The sequence below is a fragment of the Erythrolamprus reginae genome, chromosome 1 (assembly GCF_031021105.1).
Source record: "Erythrolamprus reginae isolate rEryReg1 chromosome 1, rEryReg1.hap1, whole genome shotgun sequence".
In the NCBI taxonomy this organism is placed as follows: domain Eukaryota; kingdom Metazoa; phylum Chordata; class Lepidosauria; order Squamata; family Dipsadidae; genus Erythrolamprus; species Erythrolamprus reginae.
In genome coordinates, this window is record NC_091950.1 from 178,588,573 (window position 1) to 178,609,518 (window position 20,946).

Here is a 20,946-nt window from a genome sequence, read left to right on the forward strand (position 1 = left end):
ACTTCTCCATCCCCATCAACTCTTTTGGACCATTCTTGGAATAATTTTCTAGATCATATCAGTACATTGCATGCATAATCCCCTAGATCAAAGACTGCCTTGTTGCTTTGTTAGCCTTTTAATCTTATTTTTTCTGCCTGTCATTTCAGAATTCAAATAAGTCACTGTTTTTATAGAACAGGAATGATTTTTTTTAAAATAATATTTTTTACAACAGTTTGAAGAAAATCAGTTTGGGAGGGAACTTAATCAGGAAACAAAACTTCTCTTCCATTCTGCTAAATTAGTTTCTCCTCCCCTTAATTGGTCTGTATATTTTGTGCTTGTGGTTTGTCTTTGAAAAAGCTGTTCTAACTGAGAAGAAATTAATGAGAGCCACAGGTAATGAAAAACTATGTTTTTGACACTCCCACAAAGACGGCAAGAATTTTGCCGAGATGACTATGGAAGTAATAAACTTGTAATAAATGTCACAGAGATGGCTGCTTTGATTGGAAGGCAACTCAGATACTCTTCCAGCTGCTAAACCTGTCAGTTATATAAATGAAAATGCATATTGGGAAGAAATAGGCAATAAATCTTTTACTCTAGAGATGAAATTTTGATTGAACATAGAGAAATATGGTAATAAGTAAATTAGCTTCCTGTTATTTCTTGAAGGTGGCTTCTTTTCAATACCAGACAGCCCATTTTAAATATAAAAGCGTATCTCATAAATACACACTTTTTCAAAAGAAAAAAATAATAATAGTGCACATACAACAGATAAAGAAATGTATTCTTTGAATCCATGTGTATATGACAAAAGATGAATGCTTCTTCTATTATAGGAGTCAGTGATAAGTACTGCATTTCCATAAGTAAAAATATGGCTCAAAAATGTCATTGATAAGACTCACATTGTACTCAGTGCTCTGAAATCCAAATACAGTACCATAGGAGAAATTAAAGCAAAGTAACTATCATATAACAGATAATTTCTACTTATTGACGGGGTATTGTGTATTGCCCAGTGGTTAATTGTTGTAAGTCGGCCAGAGTCCTCTGGGAGTTGGGCAGCATATTAAATAAATAAATAAATAAATAAATAAATAAATAAATAAATAAATAAATAAATAAATAAATAAATAAATAAATAAATAAATATAAGTAGCAAAGTGTAGATTTCAAGAATGCAGGTAGCAGCATTCTGTACCTAGGCACTTACTAACCTATTAGGATAGTGATGGTGAACCTATAGCATGCATGCCACAGGTGACATAATAATAATAATTTATTAGATTTGTATGCTGCCCCTCTCCAAAGACTCAGGGCAGCTCACAACAACAATAACAATACAATACAAATCTAATATTAAAACCCTGCTGTTCTGTTCGAAAAAACTTCCTAATGTTATGTTCGGGTCACATACGACCCGGACCAAAAACTCTTCATTTGAAGTGCTTATGTTTGGTCAATTTGAAAACTTTTTTCACTTGGAAAGTAGTCTGAACATTTCTGCACACAATGAAATGAAAATTGAAATGAAAAAAGTAAATCTTATTGGTTTATTTTGCGGATATATTGCATGCCCCCCGTTTTTGTGAATTTTTTCAATTTATGGATAGTTTTGCTTGCAAAATCCATTCTATTTTATTAAAGTTGGTGTGGGATTGGTAGCTTGAACATTTCTGAACATAATGATATGAAAATTGAACTGGAAAAATTGATGCATATTGGTTTATTTTGTTGATGAAATGCATGCCCCTCCGTTTTTTTGAAATAGTCTTCACTTTATGGATAGTTTTGCTAGCAAAATCCATTCTATTTTACTAAAGTTGGTGTGGGATTGGTAGCTTGAACATTTCTGAACATAATGATATGAAAATTGAACTGGAAAAATGGTAAAAAATTCACAAAAATGGGGGGGGGCATGCATTATATCCACGAAATAAACCAATAAGATTTACTTTTTTCATTTCAATTTTCATATCATTGTGTGCAGAAATGTTCAAACCTGTTTCCAGGTGAAAAAAGCTTTCAAAAAGACCAAATATAAGTACCTAAAATGATCAATTTGCAGTCCGGGTCAAATAGACCCGGGAACATAACATTAGGGAGTTTTTTTTTTCAGCAAGAAAGAAACCCCCCACCCCCCCCCAAAAAATTCTCATAGAGAGAACCCCTGAAATGATGAAAACTCATGGAATTTCAAGTTTCAGATATGCAGGGAAAATGTTTTACAGGGACTCAAACTTGGTTTCGGGTCACATACGACCCGAACAGAACAACAGGGTTAAAAAGAACAAGTTAAAACCCATTATTACTGAAAACAATCAACACTACACAATCACATCACACTCAAATCAGAAGGGGGAATTAGCCCCCCCACGCCTTGCGACATAAGTGGATCTTCAACATCTTGTGGAAGGCAAGGAGGGTGGGGGCAGTTTGAATCTCCGGAGGGAGTTGATTCCAGAGGGCCGGGGCCGCCACAGAGAAGGCTCTTCCTCTGAGTCCCACCAGATGGTATTGTTTAGTTGACGGGTCCCAGAGATGACCAACTCTGTGGGGCCTAATTGGCTGCTGGGATTCGTGCGACAGAAGACGGTCCCATAGATATTCTGGTCCAATGCCATGAAGGGCTTTATAGGTCATTACCAACACTTGGAATTGGGTCCAGACCCTAACAGCCTCCACACACCGGCACATCACTTCCACTGCTTCACTGACTGGACATGGGATGGAAATGTACAACTGGTTGTCATCAGCGTACTGATGGCACCTCACCCCATGCCCTTGGATGATTTCACCCAGCAGTTTCATGAGATATTAAGTAGCAGGGGGAGAAGACCGACCCCTGAGGCACCTCGCAAGGGAGAAACATCGAGGTTGACCTCTGACCCCTCACTAACACCGACTGCGATCGGTCAGAGAGGTAGGAGGAGAACCACTGCAAAACAGTGCCCCCCACTCCCAACCCCTCCAGCCGTCGCAGAAGGATACCATTGTCGATGGTATCGAAAGCCACTGAGAGGTCAAGAAGCACTAGGACAGAGGATAAACGCCTGTTCCGGGCCTGCCAGAGATCATCCATCAGCGCGACCAAAGCAGTTTCTGTGCTGTAGCCGGGCCTGAATCCTGACTGCTGAGGGCCTAGATAACCAGCTTTTTCCAAGGACCGCTGGAGCGACACCACCTTCTCAATAACCTTCCCCATAAATGGAAGGTTGGAGACTGGATGGTAGTTGTTAAGTACGGCTGGGTCCAGTGAAGGCTTCTTGAGGAGGAGGTGCACAAGTGCCTCCTTGTAGGGAGCCGGGAAGGACCCCTCCCTCAGAGAAACATTGACAATCTCCTGGACCCAGCTCCATGTCACCTCCCTGCTGGCCGAAACCAGCCAGAAGAAACACGGATCCAGTAAACAGGTGGCGGAAGTCACAGCTCCAATGGCCTTGTCTACTCCATCAGGTGTCACCAGGTCAAACTCATTGGGATATTCAAGATAGTTTCTGCTCTGAATCCATATATATACATATACAGTGATGCCTCTACCTACGAACGCCTCTACTTATGAACTTTTCAAGATAAGAACCGGGTGTTCAAGATTTTTTTGCCTTTTCTCAAGAACCATTTACAAACCCCAGCCTCCAAAACTGTAACCGGAAAAGGCAGAGAGAAGCCTCTGTGGGGCCTTTCTAGGAATCTCCTGGGAGGAAACAGGCCCTGAAAAGGTGGAGAGAAGCCTCCATGGGGCCTCTCTAGGAATCTCCTGGGAGGAAACAGGGCCTCCACCCTCCCTGTGGTTTCCCCAATCACACACATTATTTGCTCTTACATTGGTTCCTATGGGAAAAATTACTTCTTCTTACAAACTTTTCTACTTAAGAACCTGGACACGGAATGAATTAAGTTCGTAAGTAGAGGTACCACTGTACATGTATTTCTATCTAACACACTTTTTTCACCTTTAAAGAGATTAGTAGGGAGTTCCACATGGCATGTATCAGAATAAGCAATAATAAAATGTATTTGATGCTATCAAGAGGTAAACTACTAAAAGTATCTGTTTGATACTTTATGATCTTCAAGGGAGGGAGGAAGGGATTATTCTGATCAAGCCACACAAGAGTCTAGGTACACATCTGGTATCCAATAACTGTCAAGAGGAAAATACTAAGCTTTCTGATTGGTTATTGGAGTTTTTCACTTCAGGTCTATCTCTATACTTATATTATGTTAAACATACAATACAATACTATATTTGTATGACAAATAAATAAATAAAATTAAAATTAAATGAATAAATTTGTATTTTCTTTCTTTTTGAAGGTTGTAATTGGGTTTGACCCTTAGCTCCGGTTAGTTATTTATGAAGATTAAATGACAGATGATGAGCTTCTTCCATCATCCACTCAGAAAAAGCATACCATTCTCTCTGCCATTATGTTCTGCACAGAATCTAAGGTAATTCTAAGTTCTGAACTGAAGAAGCTTCTTGGACGAGAAGTGAAACATTTTCAAGGAAAAAAACAGCTGTCTTTCAGAAACCCCAGCTGCCTTTCGGAAAAGCAGCACTGGGACAACCATGACCTGGGTGATTAAGAATCTCTTTTTTAAAATGATTTTTTATTGATTTTTCACATTTTACACATCGTAACATTTCTTTGAGCAGATCTACAACCTTTTATATATTATTGTTATATTTATACAATTTATACATCATTTTGCAGTACTTTTTAATTTTATATCCTTGTCCCATATTTTCACTTCGATTTTCTATCATTGGTAATTAAGAATCGCTATCGACGTGGGCAGGGGTGGGCTGCTGCCTGGATGGGGAGGGGGGGAAACGATGGTGTAGTGAAAATGGAGCTCCACCCCAGAGCACCCAATTTGCACCAAAAGATGTTGGGGGGGGAAATGCAGAGCGTCCTCTTTGGGCAGCCTCTGTGTCTTTCCCAAAAGCGTTTAAAAACCCCAAAGCCAGCGATCCTGCTACAAACAAAAGTGTCTAGGAAAAGTATAAAGAGATAAGATCTGGAATTAATTCTATGTGATCTGGATTTCTGCCTCCCCCTCCTTTCCAAATGGCTACAGTATTCTCTAGAACAGAAGTCTTTATAGCTGGCTGGAGAATACTGGGAGTTGAAATTCACAAGTCTTAAATTTGCCATGTTTGGGGACCCCTGCTCTAGAAAATAAAATGAATAATGCTTGAAACCTAATGTTTTGCTAGCAATCTTGATTTTGTTTGGTAGTCTACAGTAAGGAGAGGGTTAAGATTGTTATGTAGAATGGAGCATTTTGGGATGTTCACTTAGACTGTAAAAGTAGCAAGGAACACTTTAGATTGTTGCCTTTGAGTAAGTGTTTATTTTGTGAGTGGCCATTTTAATCATGAAGGCACCTTTATGACAATGCTCAAAATGTGCTTTCAAATTTTAAATGAGATGTTTCTGTCATCTCACTGTTCTATAACTGCTCACTTCTAGGATGTGTGTAAATTCGATGACCTGCTTGTTTTGAGTCCATTGATATGGGTAATGTTTTGAGGTTCTTGGAAAATCCTTGGTCAAGTCACGTGATCGTCAAGCTACTCCCACCTAGTTATATGGCCATCCAGCTACTCCTACCTGGTCACATGATCATCAAACCACACCCACAAATAAACCACGCCCACAGTGTGGTAGTGAAAATTTTGGTAGCCCTTCACTGGACGTGGGGGACAAATGCTGATTTCTGGCTGAACTTCTAAACCTTCTACTTTAAATAATTTCTACTTTATCTTTTTCTCTGATACTAAAACATTTAGCGAAACCAATAGTTTGTGAAGTACCCAAGGGTTTGGGTGATGGAAAGAGATTCTAAAGTAGAAAGGTAAAAGAACCTAAAAAAGCAGGCAAGTATTTAAACTCGTCTTTTAACCTCAATGTTCATTATATAAGTTTCCTCTTCTTTTTCCTTCCCTCAACATTTATATTCTAGATTTATACTTTAGAGATGATACAGGTACAGCACTGAAGAGCCTAAGAAAATAGCTAAGATATTATACTGTGATAAATCACACAAACTAGATAGTATTCTCTGAGAGTCTTGGGGAAAAAAAGACTGTAGTCTTGGAAGAACTGGATTCATGCCCAAAGTATGTAGTTTATCATTGTGCCCAGCCGTAGCAGTGTTAAAATGGTAGACTGAGTGTCTGGTCTTGCTTTTAAAAAAAAAGTATAAGATTTGTGCAAGTGACATTGAAGGAATACATTTCATTAAAATATTGTAATACAAGGTTACATCAACCTTCTTATATATACTTTTATCTTTGTAGGATTTTTAAAAAAGAGTGTTTAAAATCTGAATTAGAAATATTGTCTTTTATGTTGAGTCTCCAAATGGAGATATTCATGTCCAGGCTGCCACTTAAAACACAAAAATTGCTCGGTGACTTTCGGCTAATCTACCTCTCTGGGTTGTTATGAGAATAAGTTATTAGAGATACTCACTCACTGTCTATCAGCAGGAAAAGCACAAAGCATAAGCAAATATAAGCATATACTGTACTACCGTAATTCAGTATGAATGAATACTTCGGATTTGTATACAGTATATAAAATTGATTAATTGAAACTCTGCAGCTGAAAAATAATGGGATATTTTCAGCAAATACCGGTAATTTTTTAAAAAAACTGTTGACAAAAATTTATTAGGATAGAAATATTATAAAAGTGAATATGTAGGCCACTAAAATTCCTTCCCACAGTTTAACAGAATGATACATAGGTATTTAAAGTTACGTTTTGCTCTACAGCTGATCTGTGTGGATCATTCATCTAGATTGAATCAAAAATATAATATAGTTCAGAACACCACCACATCCTAGGAAGAACGCTACATGAATATTATCCCCAGAATACATTTCTTTCTTTCTTTCTTTCTTTCTTTCTTTCTTTCTCTTCCCTTCTTTCTCTCTCTCACTCTCTTTCTTTCTTCTTCCTTCCTTCCTTCTTTTTCTTCTTTCGTTCTCTTTTCTTTCCGTTCTCAATGAATTTTGATTCCTGGCAACTGTAAACAAGTCCATGACATTTTTGGAAGTGGTTCACCCAGTCTTTTTTTTAGCAAGAGTGACTTGCCCAAAATACCTCAGTTGGTTTTCATGACTAAGGCAGGACTAGAATTTACAATAATTTATCTTCTTCTACTCTAGCTTTATAAGTTTATTTTATGTAGCTTTGATGCCCTACTGTTGAAAAAATAAAAATGATTCTTGTGATATATCTGTGGGCACATTCAAACACAATGCCTTATACTGTATACTGATCTGAATGTTTGCATTAAAATAGACTTACAGATATGCCTCAATATGATTGTGAGCTAGGCTAGGGCATATTATACTAAATATAAACTAGATAATGAATTTTAGATCTATCTATGTTTGGTGATCATTTATCAACTGGCCCTGCTATGGCAATACTTAATCCAGAATCATAATTCTTTGCAACCCTAGGAACCAATCCAAATGGTATTATCTTTTGTTGGCTCTGTCACCTCTGTATAGCGCTTCAGATGTTTATGGATGAGGAAAGCAAACATCTGTATTTTGTTTGGTAGGAAAAAATGACTTACAATCCATAAAGATCAACCTGTTTAAATAAATGGAGGAAATTAACCATTGCAATATTTTTTCCCCCAACAAGCTTGGCTTTTTTGCAGTTGTCTAGTTTTTCCTCTACCTCATGGAAAAGGGAAGGCATTAGCGTATTGGCTGGCAGCTTAACTGCAATTAAACTTTGGGTGTTCCTCCTGCATTCTAAGTACTCCAATTGAGTGGAACAGTAAGTGAGTAACTCTGATTGAATGGTTACTTACTAGGGACTAAGGTTTATTGCACTCCGTGGGACCTATTTCTGTGTTAATATGAATAATACTCATTTAATTTTTAAACCTCTTAAATGTGCTTAAAATTGATCTACAGTTATAGGACCCTGTTATTGGTACTGGATAGCTTTATCCTACATTGCTAGCCATTTTAGGAAGGCTGCCATTTTGAAAAAAAATAGTGAAAAAAGCATTTAAAAGTAAATCAGAAAAGTATAGTTTCTATCAAACTATTAATTTATTTTTCAAAATCTTTATGTAGTATTTAGTGTGGACTACGGTTATTGCTTGCAGAATTTCTAATTTATCACTTGATGAATTGATTCAGGGCGGAATCTGATTAATACCCATCACTCTTTTTGCCACGATGCTTAATGGAAGATGGCTAATATTCCTGCATTGGTGCAGAACGTGCACTTATTGCTGCAGCCACCAATATGGTTTGTGAGGCATCATCATAATCAACAACAACACTTTTATGAAGCTAATGCTATTGCTGCAGGGTTATTTTTTTAAAAAAATCCTGAAACTTTTATTTTTAAAGAAATCTAAACTCTTATGAGAATAACTTCTACAAACAAGAACAATGAGAGAGGTAGAACATTAGAAGTATCCTCATTTCCCCCCCATTTCTATTCCTTGTCCAACACAATAGTGGTGGGCTCTTCATCTTGATTACTTTTTATGTGTAATTTAAATAATTGTTCATTTGTTGGGAAAGTGAGAAATGCCTCTGGTTGTACAACCTGATCCTGACTTGTTTAATATTAGTGTTGTCCCAGCTTGCTATTTCGTCCAAGCTTTGTAGAGAAAACACTCATATTAATTTTAATTAACTTAAACAAACGATCTCAGCAGGTGGCAGCATTGGCCAATGCTGCCTCTCTTTGGCAGGTAGGCAGGGTCAGTCTTGATTAATCCTGGAGAAAGCCCAAGGAGATGTCAGGGTTGTACACTTGATGGAAGGTCCCCAAACCTTTGGAAGACAGAGGCAAACAATTTCTATAAGATCTATAGCCAGCAAAACTGCATGGATACAGTCACCAAGTGTGAAGGGGCTCCTTACTTACAGAATTCAGCACTTGCCCATCATGGCTGGCCTCAAAAAGCTAATTAGGGTTACAGGGAAAAATCTTGTTCCCTTTTTTGCCAGCCAGCAAATTCTGCTCGCCAATCGATGACATCTGCTTATTTCAGCCCTCTTCACTCTTTTTCTTCCCGCCAAATGGGTTAGGATTAGGGCATTGATCACTGGCTGACAGTCTTCTCTGTGAATTTATGTACCCACCCCCGTTATTCCAACAAGGATATCAGATTAATTATGTTCACAGCAGGTCAAAACTTTTTCAGACAGAGGTTTTTACGCTGGCAGCAAGCGGAAAAAGGAACAAGAGCCAGAGCAAGGGACAACCATGATACACTGTTTGGGGAACTGAAACATGCCTTTAGACAATACAGAGCAGCTCATTATGATTGACAGGAAAATGCTATGGATGCCTCCACTCAATCACAAGTGTCTTTACCTTTACCTATATCTCCAGCCTCCTACCCTCAGGACAAAATTCATTGTCCTTAGCAATTGGCTATATTGTTTGGATTGATTGGAAATGTAGTTCCAGGATTCCTGGAGGAGGCCATCATCACATGCTACACATATGCAATTATTGCAATTAAAATCTTGCTAAACTGAAGGGATTAACTGCCAAACAGTAGGCGCAGAAAGCTTGATTTCAGAAGCAAACCTTCAGTTTTCATTTTTTTTAAAAGCCGCTCGTTCTGCATTATGATCCAATCCTAAGGGGAAGGGAAACCAAAAGCCTGGTTCTTCCACAAGCAAGGCACAATGACATTCCTACCATGAAAGCAAAGGGAAAATGACCCTGTTTATACCAGGGGCCTCCAACCTTGGCAACTTTAAGACTTCTGGACTTCAACTCCCAGAATTCCTTCAGAATTCCTCAGCCAGCAAAAACCTGTGGACTTCAACTCCCAGAATTCCTCAGCCAGCAAAGCTTATGGACTTCAACTCCCAGAATTCCTCAGCCAGCAAAGCTTGTGGACTTCAACTCCCAGAATTCCTCAGCCAGCAAAGCTTGTCGACTTCAACTCCCAGAGTTCCTTCAGCATTCCTTAGCCAGTAAAGACTTGTGGACTTCAACTCCCAGAATTCCTCAGCCAGCAAAGCCGGCTGAGGAATTCTGGGAGTTGAAGTCCATAACTCTTAAAGTTGCCAAGGTTGGAGACCCCTGAGTGTATACCATGCAATGTACACCGTCTTCCTACAGCCATGCTTCCCGCGGCAAAAACTATAGATCCCTAGTCATTAAAGAAGCAGGTTCCATTTTAAGCAAGCAAAGCAGCATTATGTCGACGGGGTTGTATGCGAAAGGGACAAAATGAGACGATCTCTCTCCCTTCCCCAACCCGTTTACATCAGGGTTTTTTGTGTGTGTTTTGCCCTGGACACTCGATAATCCAGGCACCACCAAAACCACTCAAATAGAGGGTTAGAAGGGCGGGCCGGTTACGTAAACACTCCCAGCAGCCCGAAGGAAGGGCCTCCTTCGCTGGCAGAGGGAGGGAGGGCGCAGAAGGCAGAGCGTAAACCCGCCGCGCGTAACCCATTTGCTGCCTCACTTCCCTTGGGCGGAGAGAAAGCGAGAGAGAGAGATTGGGAGGGGAGGGGGGGCGGAGTGTCGATTACGTAAAGGCTCCAGCCCAGCTCCAGCCAATCCCCTGGGCGACATTTTAGAGGCGGAGCCGGGGAGAAAGGGGCGTGGCTCAGCCCAGCTCCCTCGCTTCTGTGCCGCGGCTCGGTATTATTAGTAACACCGGCGGCCGCCGAGGTGTGCGGAACGGGGAAGGTTTCTCGTTTCATCCCGGGATAAGGAGGGAAGCGAAGACCCCCCCGACCCCACCCCGAGTAGCGGAGCGGAAAGCTCGGGCCGAGGAACCCGCGCGATGAAGAAGCCTCCTCTGGCCACGTTGGAAATTTCTCCCCGTCAGGCGTGTCCTTTTTAATCGGGTGGAGGGGAGGGAGGGCATCCAGCGGGGTAGAGAGGAGAGCCGGGCTTTCCTCCAGAGCGGCGGCGAGGCGAGCTGACTCTTGGGCAGGTAAGCCGCAAAAGGGCGGCGGGTGGGTGGGAGGGAGGGAGAGCGGCGGGGAGGCGAGAGTTCCCGACGGCCGGCGCATCTGTAAGGCAAAGGCGAGATGGAGAAGTAGGACTTGCGTGTCGGAGGTGGATTCTGACGAGAAAAAGGTGGGGGGTGGGACAACCCGTAACTTTGGCCGCCGGCGCGTCTGTCCCACGTCTGGCGGCGGCGGGGTGGGGGACGGACGACGGAGACGGAGAGCAGCGCGCGATCCCCGGTTTTGGAAGAAGCATTTGCGCGGCATCTCACTCGGGGCTCCCCCCACGGCTGGTTTGCAGTGGTGCGCAAGGCCGGTGGAGCAGCGGTGGCAACTTTCTGCCCTGGGATTGTTTTTTTTTGAGTGGGGGGAGCGGAGCCACGGCTTTTCGAAGGTTTCAGTCGTGTGTGTGTGTTTTCTCTGTGTGGTTTTTGTGTTTGTGTGTGTGTTTGTGGTTTTGTGTGTGAATCGGTTGGAGCAGCTGTTTTTGGACGGCAGGGGAAGAAGAAGAAGAAGACCGGGCGCGTTGACTTCATTTTTCTTTCTTTTCTTTTCAATACAATTCACCCTTCCATCCTTCCGAGGTGGGTAAAAGGAGGACCCAGATTGTTGGGGGGCAATATATGCTGACTCTGTAAGCCGCTTAGAGGGCTGTAAAAGTACAGTACTACGAAGCGGTGTATAAGTCTAAATGCTGTTGCTAAATGAATCTGCTTGCCTGGTAGGGAATGGCCCCTCTCCTTAAACGGAGAAGGGTAGCTTAGCTTTCCGAAGCTTTGGGCGCCTTCGCTTCCTTTAAAGGCCGAGGGTGCCTACCTAGCAGGGTTGGTGGTCTCTTTCCCAAACCCAACGGAGTACAGTATACCCAGTAAGGTTTGGTACGGGACTGACTCCGTGTTTTCCACCCTCACCGCCTTCTCGGTCTCTTGTCAACCTAAAAGACGCGAGCGGGGCGATCGCAGTGCTGCCGCCTTGGAAAAGGTGACCGGGAAGAGTCTCTCTTTTTCATTTCCATCCCTCTCTCTCTCTCTCTCTCTCTCTCGGATGGTTGTGGCTTGAGGGCACAAAAGCCTGCTTGCATGCTTAGCCACAGCTGGTGCCGATTGTCTGCTGGTTTGGCTGCGGATCATGGACTCAGGACCGGGTGGGCGGATGAAAGGATCAAGAGAGGCTTAAAAGCATTACTATAATGTCCCTTCCCCTTTCCCCCCTTTTTCGCTGGGAGCTTGCTGCTGCTGCGGAGGAATTTGTCTCACATGGCCTCTTTCTCCTTCCCATCGTGGTTCCTCTTTAAAAGACTAGGAAGCAAATACTGTACTGGATGGTGAGGAATCCTTAGAGTTGGGGGGGGCTGCTTTCTCTATGATTGAGCCACTGGATTTGTGTGTGTGTGTGTTTAATGTCAGAAGTCAGTTGGGGAATAGTGCGCTGGTGTCCTTGAACACATCTGAACTCCTTTCCCTCCATAGTAAGCGAGCATAGTTACTGTACAGTATTTATGCCTGCCCAGAATGGCCATTTCTCTTCTTGCCACCGTATTTGAACTACATTTTTTGGATTTTGAAATTTACTCTTGATGATCCCTTAAAATCTTTGCAGCCAGTTCCCCCCCCCCTTCAAATCCTATACTTCCCAGTTTATTTGTTGTTTATTTATTTTATTTATTTGGCAAACATGTTTAGGATAGTAATTTGTATGAACATAAGTAAAAAGTAACAATAAGAGAGGAAGAGTAGGACAAAGACAGTAGCCACAGTGGTGCACTATTTATTTATTATTTCAATTTGTATGTTTTTATGAGATAATGCAGCTAAGGTCCATTCTGCTCCTATAAGTACAGCTATTTATAAAGTATGCAAAATCTTAACTCCAAAGTGAATTTATATGCAGAGAAACGGGGCTGTATACCTTTTGAAAAGATTTTGGAAGCAAATCAATATTGTGTATAAAAGAGAAGCAATGCATCCATGAATTGGATATAGTGTGTCATTCCATCCGGCATTGAAATTTTGATAGATCTTCATGCTTAGGTATTCTTGGGATTTCTATGTATATTTGCTAAAAGCTAATAGCTAGTCTTCTTTACAAGTAAGTGTGCCTATAAACTTCATGGAAACTTCTGAGCAAATATGGAAAAATCAGGTTTTTAAGCTGCAGTCTTACATATTTCCCCTTTATGAAGAAATAGGTATAAAAACAGGGTGTGTTTCTGTCTGTTGGTTTTCCTCCGTCATATATAAAAGGAGCAAAATGCCTCTAGTTATTGAAATCTATGAGGATGCTTGCCGTTCTAAAGAATCTTAAATACAGAATAAAGTAATTTTGAAGTCTGCTAGACAATTGACGTTACTTAAATGAGCTCTTGAGAATATGAGATCCAACAAGACATTTTTGTAAATCAGTGTTCAGAAATGATACCGTTTAAGGTGATTGATGTATTTACCTGATGGCCATAATACTAAAAGGAGGCATTTCAATATTTTGACTACAGGCTGCTATAAACTATATGGACTCTATGCCGAGTGGTGTTCTCACTGGAAAGAGCAACCATGAAATTGCTTTCCCCCCTCCCCAAGAACCTTGTTGTAAAGCAGGATCGTGGACTTGATTGCACATTACTTCAAGGCCTCACTTTTTTGACTTATTAAGTCAGTCTATTTGGTTTTGTTTTTAAATGAATGCTTCTATAGCAGAAAGACATTAAAATCAAACACATGGTCTAGATTTGTATGTAATACACCTAGTTGACATGGCTTCTGGACTAGGAAAAAGAAATGCTGTGACAAGAATGAGTGTATTTTAGCAAAATAAAGCTGGTAAGGTGAATGGTATACAGTACTGTACAATTTCTTTAGGATACCATCTTAAGTCTTTGAGAATGCACCTGAGATCCTGTGTTGGAGATTATTTTCTATGTTACTGGAGGATTGGGGGCATTCTTACAAACATAATTTGTGATCCTTGTCATAGCTCCAGGAATATCTGTATAGTTAATGAATATTCCAGGGGAGAATACATTAGCAAAGAGAACTTTGCTCCTCACGAGTAGTTATTTGAGAGCAAAATCTGTTGGAGTGCAATGTTTTTGACTTTGAAGTCTAATAGTCTAAGGTTTCAGTTTGTTCAGGACAGGGATAAAGAAGGACTCGTGATTGCTAATGGGGGTTAAATTTGAATTATGATTGTTTTAATTTCAACTAGGTAGTCCTTAACCTATGACCAGAATTGAGCTCAACATTTTTGTTAGTAGGTGAGACAGTGGTTTAGTAAATTTTGCCTCATTCTCTTGTCACAGTTAAGTAAATCACTGCAGTTTGTTTGTTTGTTTATTTATTTATGTATTTATTTATTAGATTTGTATGCCGCCCCTCTCCGTAGACTCGGGGCGGCTCACAATACAATAAAACAGTTCATGACAAATCTAATAATTTACTATTTAAAACATTTAAAAACCCCATTATTAAAAAGACATACATACAAACATACCATACATAAATTATATAGGCCCGGGGGAAATATCTCAGTTCCCCCATGCCTGAAGACAAAGGTGGGTTTTGAGAAGTTTACGAAAGGCAAGGAGGGTAGGGGCAGTTCTAATCTCTGGGGGGAGCTGGTTCCAGAGAGTCGGGGCCGCCACAGAGAAGGCTCTTCCCCTGGGGCCCACCAACCGACATTGTTTAGTTGACGGGACCCGGAGAAGGCCCACTCTGTGGGACCTAATCGGTCGCTGGGATTCGTGCTGGGATTGTTAAATTAGTAACATGTTTGTTAAGTGAATCTGGCTTCCCCCACTGACTTTGTCAGAAAGTCACATAAGATGAACATATGACCCCAGGACACTGCAACAGTCATAAGTATAAGTCGGCCTGCCAAGCATCTGAATTTTGATCATGTGACCGTGGGCGATGCTGCATGATTGAAAGTGTAAAAATGGTCATGTCACCTTTTTTCAGTGGCGTACAGTCACTAAGTGAACTCTTGTAAGTCAAGGACTACCTGTATCCAAGTAGGGGGAGGTTGATGGAAGTTGTGACTTACGAGAATTCTGGAGACTGTACTGTAATGTAAGAAATGATGTTTTGATAGAAGACGGTTGGAAACAGTTCCATGGTTCCCGAAGTCAGCACAACATGTCACAATGCTTTTATACCTTTTAAACAAATAATCTCTTAGCAATTCTAAAAACAATTATAAAAAAAAACACACCACTATTCAATAATAAGTCACACTGAACTCAGGGACATATTTTTCAATAAACCAATTCAGTCCTTTATTGCATCATATTATGATGTCTGTGTAATTGCTTCAGAAACCAAGATGTCAGGTTTACTTTTTGCTTCAGTTCACGTCCAAGCTTACATACAAAGGCATATTGTTCAAGGCTTTCCTCCCTTTAAGATAGAGTTGACCTTTCTGGTGTGTGTATTTCTAAGGTTTAACTTCAAATATTTTATAACCTCCCTCAGCCTTCTGTATTTAAAGCACCTTATACAGGTGTTAAGCATATTATAAGGATGGAGCTACAGTCTTCAGAAACGATTCACTTTGGTCTTCAGATGGCACATGAGGTCATGTTGGGTTGTTATATGAATGGGCTAATTTGCATTAAGGACCAGTTTGGTGTAAGGGTTAAGGCACAAGGTGAGAAAGTGGAAGACTGAGGGTTCTAGTCCCTTCTTACATCCCAAGCCAGTTGGATGACATTGGCCAATCACTCACACTCTCTGTCCTAGGAAGAAGACAACATCAAATCACTTCCACAATCTTGCCAAGAAAATTTGCAGGGACTAATCCAAACAGTTACTAGGAATCAATACAGGTAGTCCTTAACTTATGACCACAAGTGAGCCCAATGTTTCTGTTGCTAAGTGAGACATTTGTCAAGTGAGTTTTGCCCTGTTTGATGACCTTTCTTGCCACAGTTGTTAAGCGAACAACTGCAGTTGATAAGTTAGCAACCTGGTTGTTAAGTGAATTGGGCTTCCCCATCGACTTTGCCAGTCAGAAGGTTGCAAAAGGGGATCAGATGTCCTTGGGACACAACAACGGTCATAAGTATGAACCAGTTGCCAAGCGGCTAAATTTTGATCACATGCTCATGGGGATACTGAAAAGGTTGTAACTGTGAAACATGGTCATACGTCACTTTTTCCAGCACAGTTGTAACTTTGAATGGTCGCTAAATTAACTGTTATAAGTTGAGGACTACCTGTAGTCATTTCCCCCAATTTGGATTACAGTTTTCGCAAATATACAGTGGTGCCTCTACCTAAGAACCCCTCTACTTAGAAACTTTTCTAGGTAAGAACCGGGTTTTCAACATTTTTTTGCCTCTTCTCAAGGACCATTTTCCACTTACAAACCTGAGCCTCCGAAACTGTAACCGGAAAAGGCAGGGGAAGCCTCCGTGGGGCCCCTCTAGGAATCTCCTGGAAGGAAACAGGGCTGGAAAAGGTGGGGAGAAGCCTCTGTGGAGCTTCTCTAGGAATTTCCTGGAAATGGCCTCCACCCTCCCTGTGGTTTCCCCAATAGCATGCATTATTTGCTTTTAAATTGATTACTATGGCGAAAATTGCTTCTTCTTACAAACTTTTCTATTTAAGAACCTGGTCACGGAACGAATTAAGTTAGTAAATAGTGGTACCACTGTACTTCATTATTAAATATTATTAGGCCAGTTCTTCTCAATTATTTTCTGTTATACAGCCCCCCCCCCAAGGAAGAAATAAATATTTCGTGCCCACCCCCAACTCTCTAATCTGGGGCCCAGTGGAATTTTAGTGTTAATATTTATTATTTTATTTATTATAAGCTGCAAGCAAACTATTGGGGAAGGCTGCTATACCCACTTATGTGGGAATAAATCAAACTGAACTCAGGGAAGCCTGTTCTCGGTTAGGCAGGCATAGACTACCGTGGTTAGTGCCCTCTTTTGACATGGGGCCAGGCCAGCTTAATTAAGGTGATGTTTTGGAGTCGCCAGCCTGGCCCATAATTGCTGCCTCTGCCGGGCACTCAAAGCTACTGCGCCACCAACCGTGAACAAAAACCCACTTAGCCACCCTACCTGGCTGCCTTCTCTTCTGGGCTCAGAGCAGTGCGCAGCTGGGGAAACACTCCCCATTTGGGGGAATCGATTGAGAGGGACCATACCTGTTCCCCGGAGTCACATGCTCTCCCCTGGCATCGCTCTGTGCCCCTCCAACGGGGCATGGCCCACTATTTGAGAAGGACTGTATTAGGCAATTAGAAAAATCCCATTTTCCTGTTCTATCACTATCCAGAATATTACAATTGCAGGTCCATTTGAAATTCATAGTGGTATGCTCTCTCAACTATTGATGGCTTTAGTTTCTCCATATGGAGTTTGAATTGCCACATTAAAGAGGCTTTTAAAAAACGTTACATTATTTTCTATTTTTAATCATTATGCTATTATACTCTTTTGCTAATTAGTTATAAATATGGTTTTCGAATGAATATTTGTGTTGGACATATGGTTTTGAAAAGCAGAATCGTCCAACTAGAACTACCACACTTTTTTTTTTGTTGCAGAATAGAGAGAAATTGGATATCGAGGTGTTTTTAGTTGCTTGAAAATATTAAAGAGGAAAAAAAAGATTAAGAGGAACCCAATATCACAATAAATCCCTAATAGAAAATGGGGGAAAATACTGATTAATAATTATTTGACTACTGAATTGTTCGACTTAAGTTTGAATACAATCTATCTTCTCTTTCATGTAATTTAATTTAATCCTGCTGTTATTAATTTAACATGAGCTATATTTTATCCTGATGTACTGCAATCGTTTAAAAGTGAATGCATAAAGTATATATATGGAACTCATTTAATTTTGGCACCAGATTTTCTCTTTTGTGATGTAAGTGGATGGATTTCTTTGCTGTCATTAAAGTATTTTAGACTGTATGTCTTTCATACTTTCATAGTACTGATTGAAACAGTTTCAGGATTTATGTATTCAGATGTAACTGGAAACTTCAACTTTTGTGTTCGGCAGCAAGGGACTTAGTATATCAGATAAGGGTGTGTTTTGTTTGCAACCTTTTAGGAAAAGCTCCCTCAATATTTAGTGAACTGGTAATAAATTTAAAACCCTTAAAGGTAATTAAACCTCCACATGGAAGAGTCCAGCCCTGTTATTGCAGAAGCCAATAAATAAATAAGGCACTTGTCTAAATTCACCGATAAAACAGAATATGTTGTCTCACTTATTTTAAGCAAAGAAAGGTTGTGGTGATTATTGCTGCTATCACCATGTGGTTTCCCTTTCCTGTCTCCCCCAAGCCTTCACTCCTGTTTAAAAGACTCCTATTTTAAAACCTTGATCTGCTACTTAAGAGATTACAATGTCCAGATGCCTGTGTTCAAAGCAGGATTTCTGAATCATAACAGTTGTGTAGAGAACAGACTCTTGACAGTTGCTACTTGCCATGCAAAAGATGAGAAGCACTTGTTGAAATTTGGCATCAGGAAAGGCCCAATTTCCTGGATTTGTAGTCAGTATTAGGATCCTGGGCTAATCTAATCTACATAAAAACTATGTTGAAAAGGATTAATATATACAAGTCTGAAATATTTTAAAGTCTTGTAGTTTGGCTTCTTCCCCAAATGGTATGAAGAACATTTAGCAAGGTTTTGGCCAAATTGTTTCCATACAATATATCAGTGGCTTAATCATGTGATTTTTTTTCTGCCTTGGTGACTTGAATGTATAGAATGTATCAAGAGCTGTGGTGGTGCAGTGGTTAGATTTCAGTATTGCAGGCTAAATTCTGCCAACTGCCAGGAGTTCAATTCTGACTGACTCAAGGTTGATTCAGCCTTCTATTTTTCTGGAGTTGGTAAAATGAGGACCATTTTACCAACTTCTGAAGAATGGGGGAAATACTTAGAGAGTGCTGTAAACCACTATGGAACAGTATACAGTGGTACCTCTACCTAAGAACGCCTCTACTTAAGAACTTTTCTAGATAAGAACTGGGTGTTCAAGATTTTTTGCCTCTTCATCAGAACCATTTTCTACTTAAGAACCATAGCCCGGAAAAATTTCCCAGGAAATTTGAGAGTGGCATGAAGGCCCCGCCAGTTTCCTGCCATTCCCCCTTTAATCCTGGCCATCTCGGACTTTTCTGGGCTGTCAGAGGAGCCTTTCGTTGGCGCTTAAGGAGGCTTTAGCAGTCCAGAGCGAACGAAGCATTTTCCTTTCTCTGGGCGCTGCTCAGGGTCCCTCTTTATTTTTTTTAAGTCTTAAAGTTTTGGATTTTTTTTTTTATTCCCATCACCTCACCTTCTTCCTTCAGCAGTGACTGTCCTCCTCCTCTTCTTCCAACTCCTCCTCTCACCCAAATTCCAATTTTTTATTTCTTTCCTATTGGGTTTGCATGCATTATTTGCTTTTACATTGATTCCTATGGGAAAAATTGCTTCCACTTACAATTTTTTTTACTTAAGAACCTGGTCATGGAACTACCGGTAATTAAATTCTTAAGTAGAGGTACCACTGTATAAGTAATAGCATTTAGACTTATATACCGCTTCATAGTGCTTTTACAGCCCTCTCTAAGTGGTTTACAGAGAGTAAACATATTGCTCCCAACAATCTGGCTCCTCATTTTAAACAGCTTGGAAGGATGGAAGGCTGAGTCAACCCTGAGCCAGTGATGAGATTTGAACTGCCGAACTACAGCTAGCAGTTAGCTGAAGTAGCCTGCAGTGCTGCACCACTGTGCAACCTGGTACTAAGCCCAAGAGTTAGTAAATATAAAACAGGCCTGTGCCCATGCCTTCGATTTAAAGAGAAACAAGCTTTGAAGGATTCTCATACCCCGTCAGCAGCAACTTAAATCCACTTTACCTTTTTCTGGGATTGTCCGTCTGCCTCCACTGGTGTAGTAGAATTTGGGGAAGATATGACAGCAGATACTCAGTGAATATAAGTGTGCCAAGCATCTTTTCTCTCTTAAATCTGAAATTCTGTATGTACAAATTTATGTATGTACATACGTGTATGTGTGTATATTTGCCAAAAATACCTGCAGAGACTAGACCAGGCCCAGACCCAGACCCAGAGTCAGTACTGACCTGAAGGTATTGATCAGTCAGTCAGTCAACCAACCAACCAACCAACCAACCAACCAACCAACCAACCAACCAACCAACCAACCAACCAACCAACCAACCAAATAGAATCAGTTTCCTTTTTTCCTATGTCTTTTAGAGGTGACCATCTCTCTGTGCAATCTTACCAGGATGTAAGTGACCCTCTCTGTCACCAGACAATGCCATCTAGACTAAGAATAGGAGCCTCTTCACCCACCCAGAGTACAACCCAACCTGCCCACCTCCATCAGCTGATAATCTCAACATTCCATCACCTTCACAATGGGCTTCCTCATCTTTGCTGCCTCTCCTGAAAGAGCCGCTTTTGTGAACAACAGAAATAACCTCAGGGACAAGGGCTACCCTACTTCCCCTAAAGTAAATCAGATCCTTAGGACTGCCTACTTTGAGGCCCTTTTGCTTTCCCCATCATTTGGGGTCCCTCTTTCTTTGCATAGCAGGCATGCATTGATTGTTGCAATAAACATGGTTCTTCTCTTCCATAATATACCCCATACTTCTGAATTTTCTATTATATTTTCATCTAGCAGTTGATTTTGGATTTTGGTACTTTCTTCCCCGCTCCCAAAGAATACATCTATATCTGTCTCTGTCTGTCTCTGTTGCTGTCTCTGTCTCTCTCAGAAAATGATAGCTGTACAGATTAGAGAGAATAATTTTTCAGTGTTGTGCCATGTATATACAAATGATAAATTGAAAGGTTTAAATGATTTCCCCCCCAGTTTTAAAAAAAGAAAGATAATGTAAATAGTTTCTGAGTTAGTAGAACAAGTCAGTACAGGCAGTTGTATTGATCTTGGAATTACAGTCAGTCATAACT

The 20,946-nt window shown here is 40.7% G+C and overlaps 1 protein-coding gene across 1 annotated transcript in view; it reads left to right on the forward strand.

Annotated features, from left to right (window-relative positions):
- The first annotated feature begins 10,585 nt into the window (after positions 1 to 10,585).
- GALNT13 (polypeptide N-acetylgalactosaminyltransferase 13) overlaps positions 10,586 to 20,946 on the forward strand; it is a 290,475-nt gene continuing 280,114 nt past the window's right edge. The window contains exon 1 of the mRNA XM_070731536.1: positions 10,586 to 10,965. The gene's annotated coding sequence lies outside the window, so the exon portion shown is untranslated. The remainder of the gene's footprint in view (positions 10,966 to 20,946) is intronic.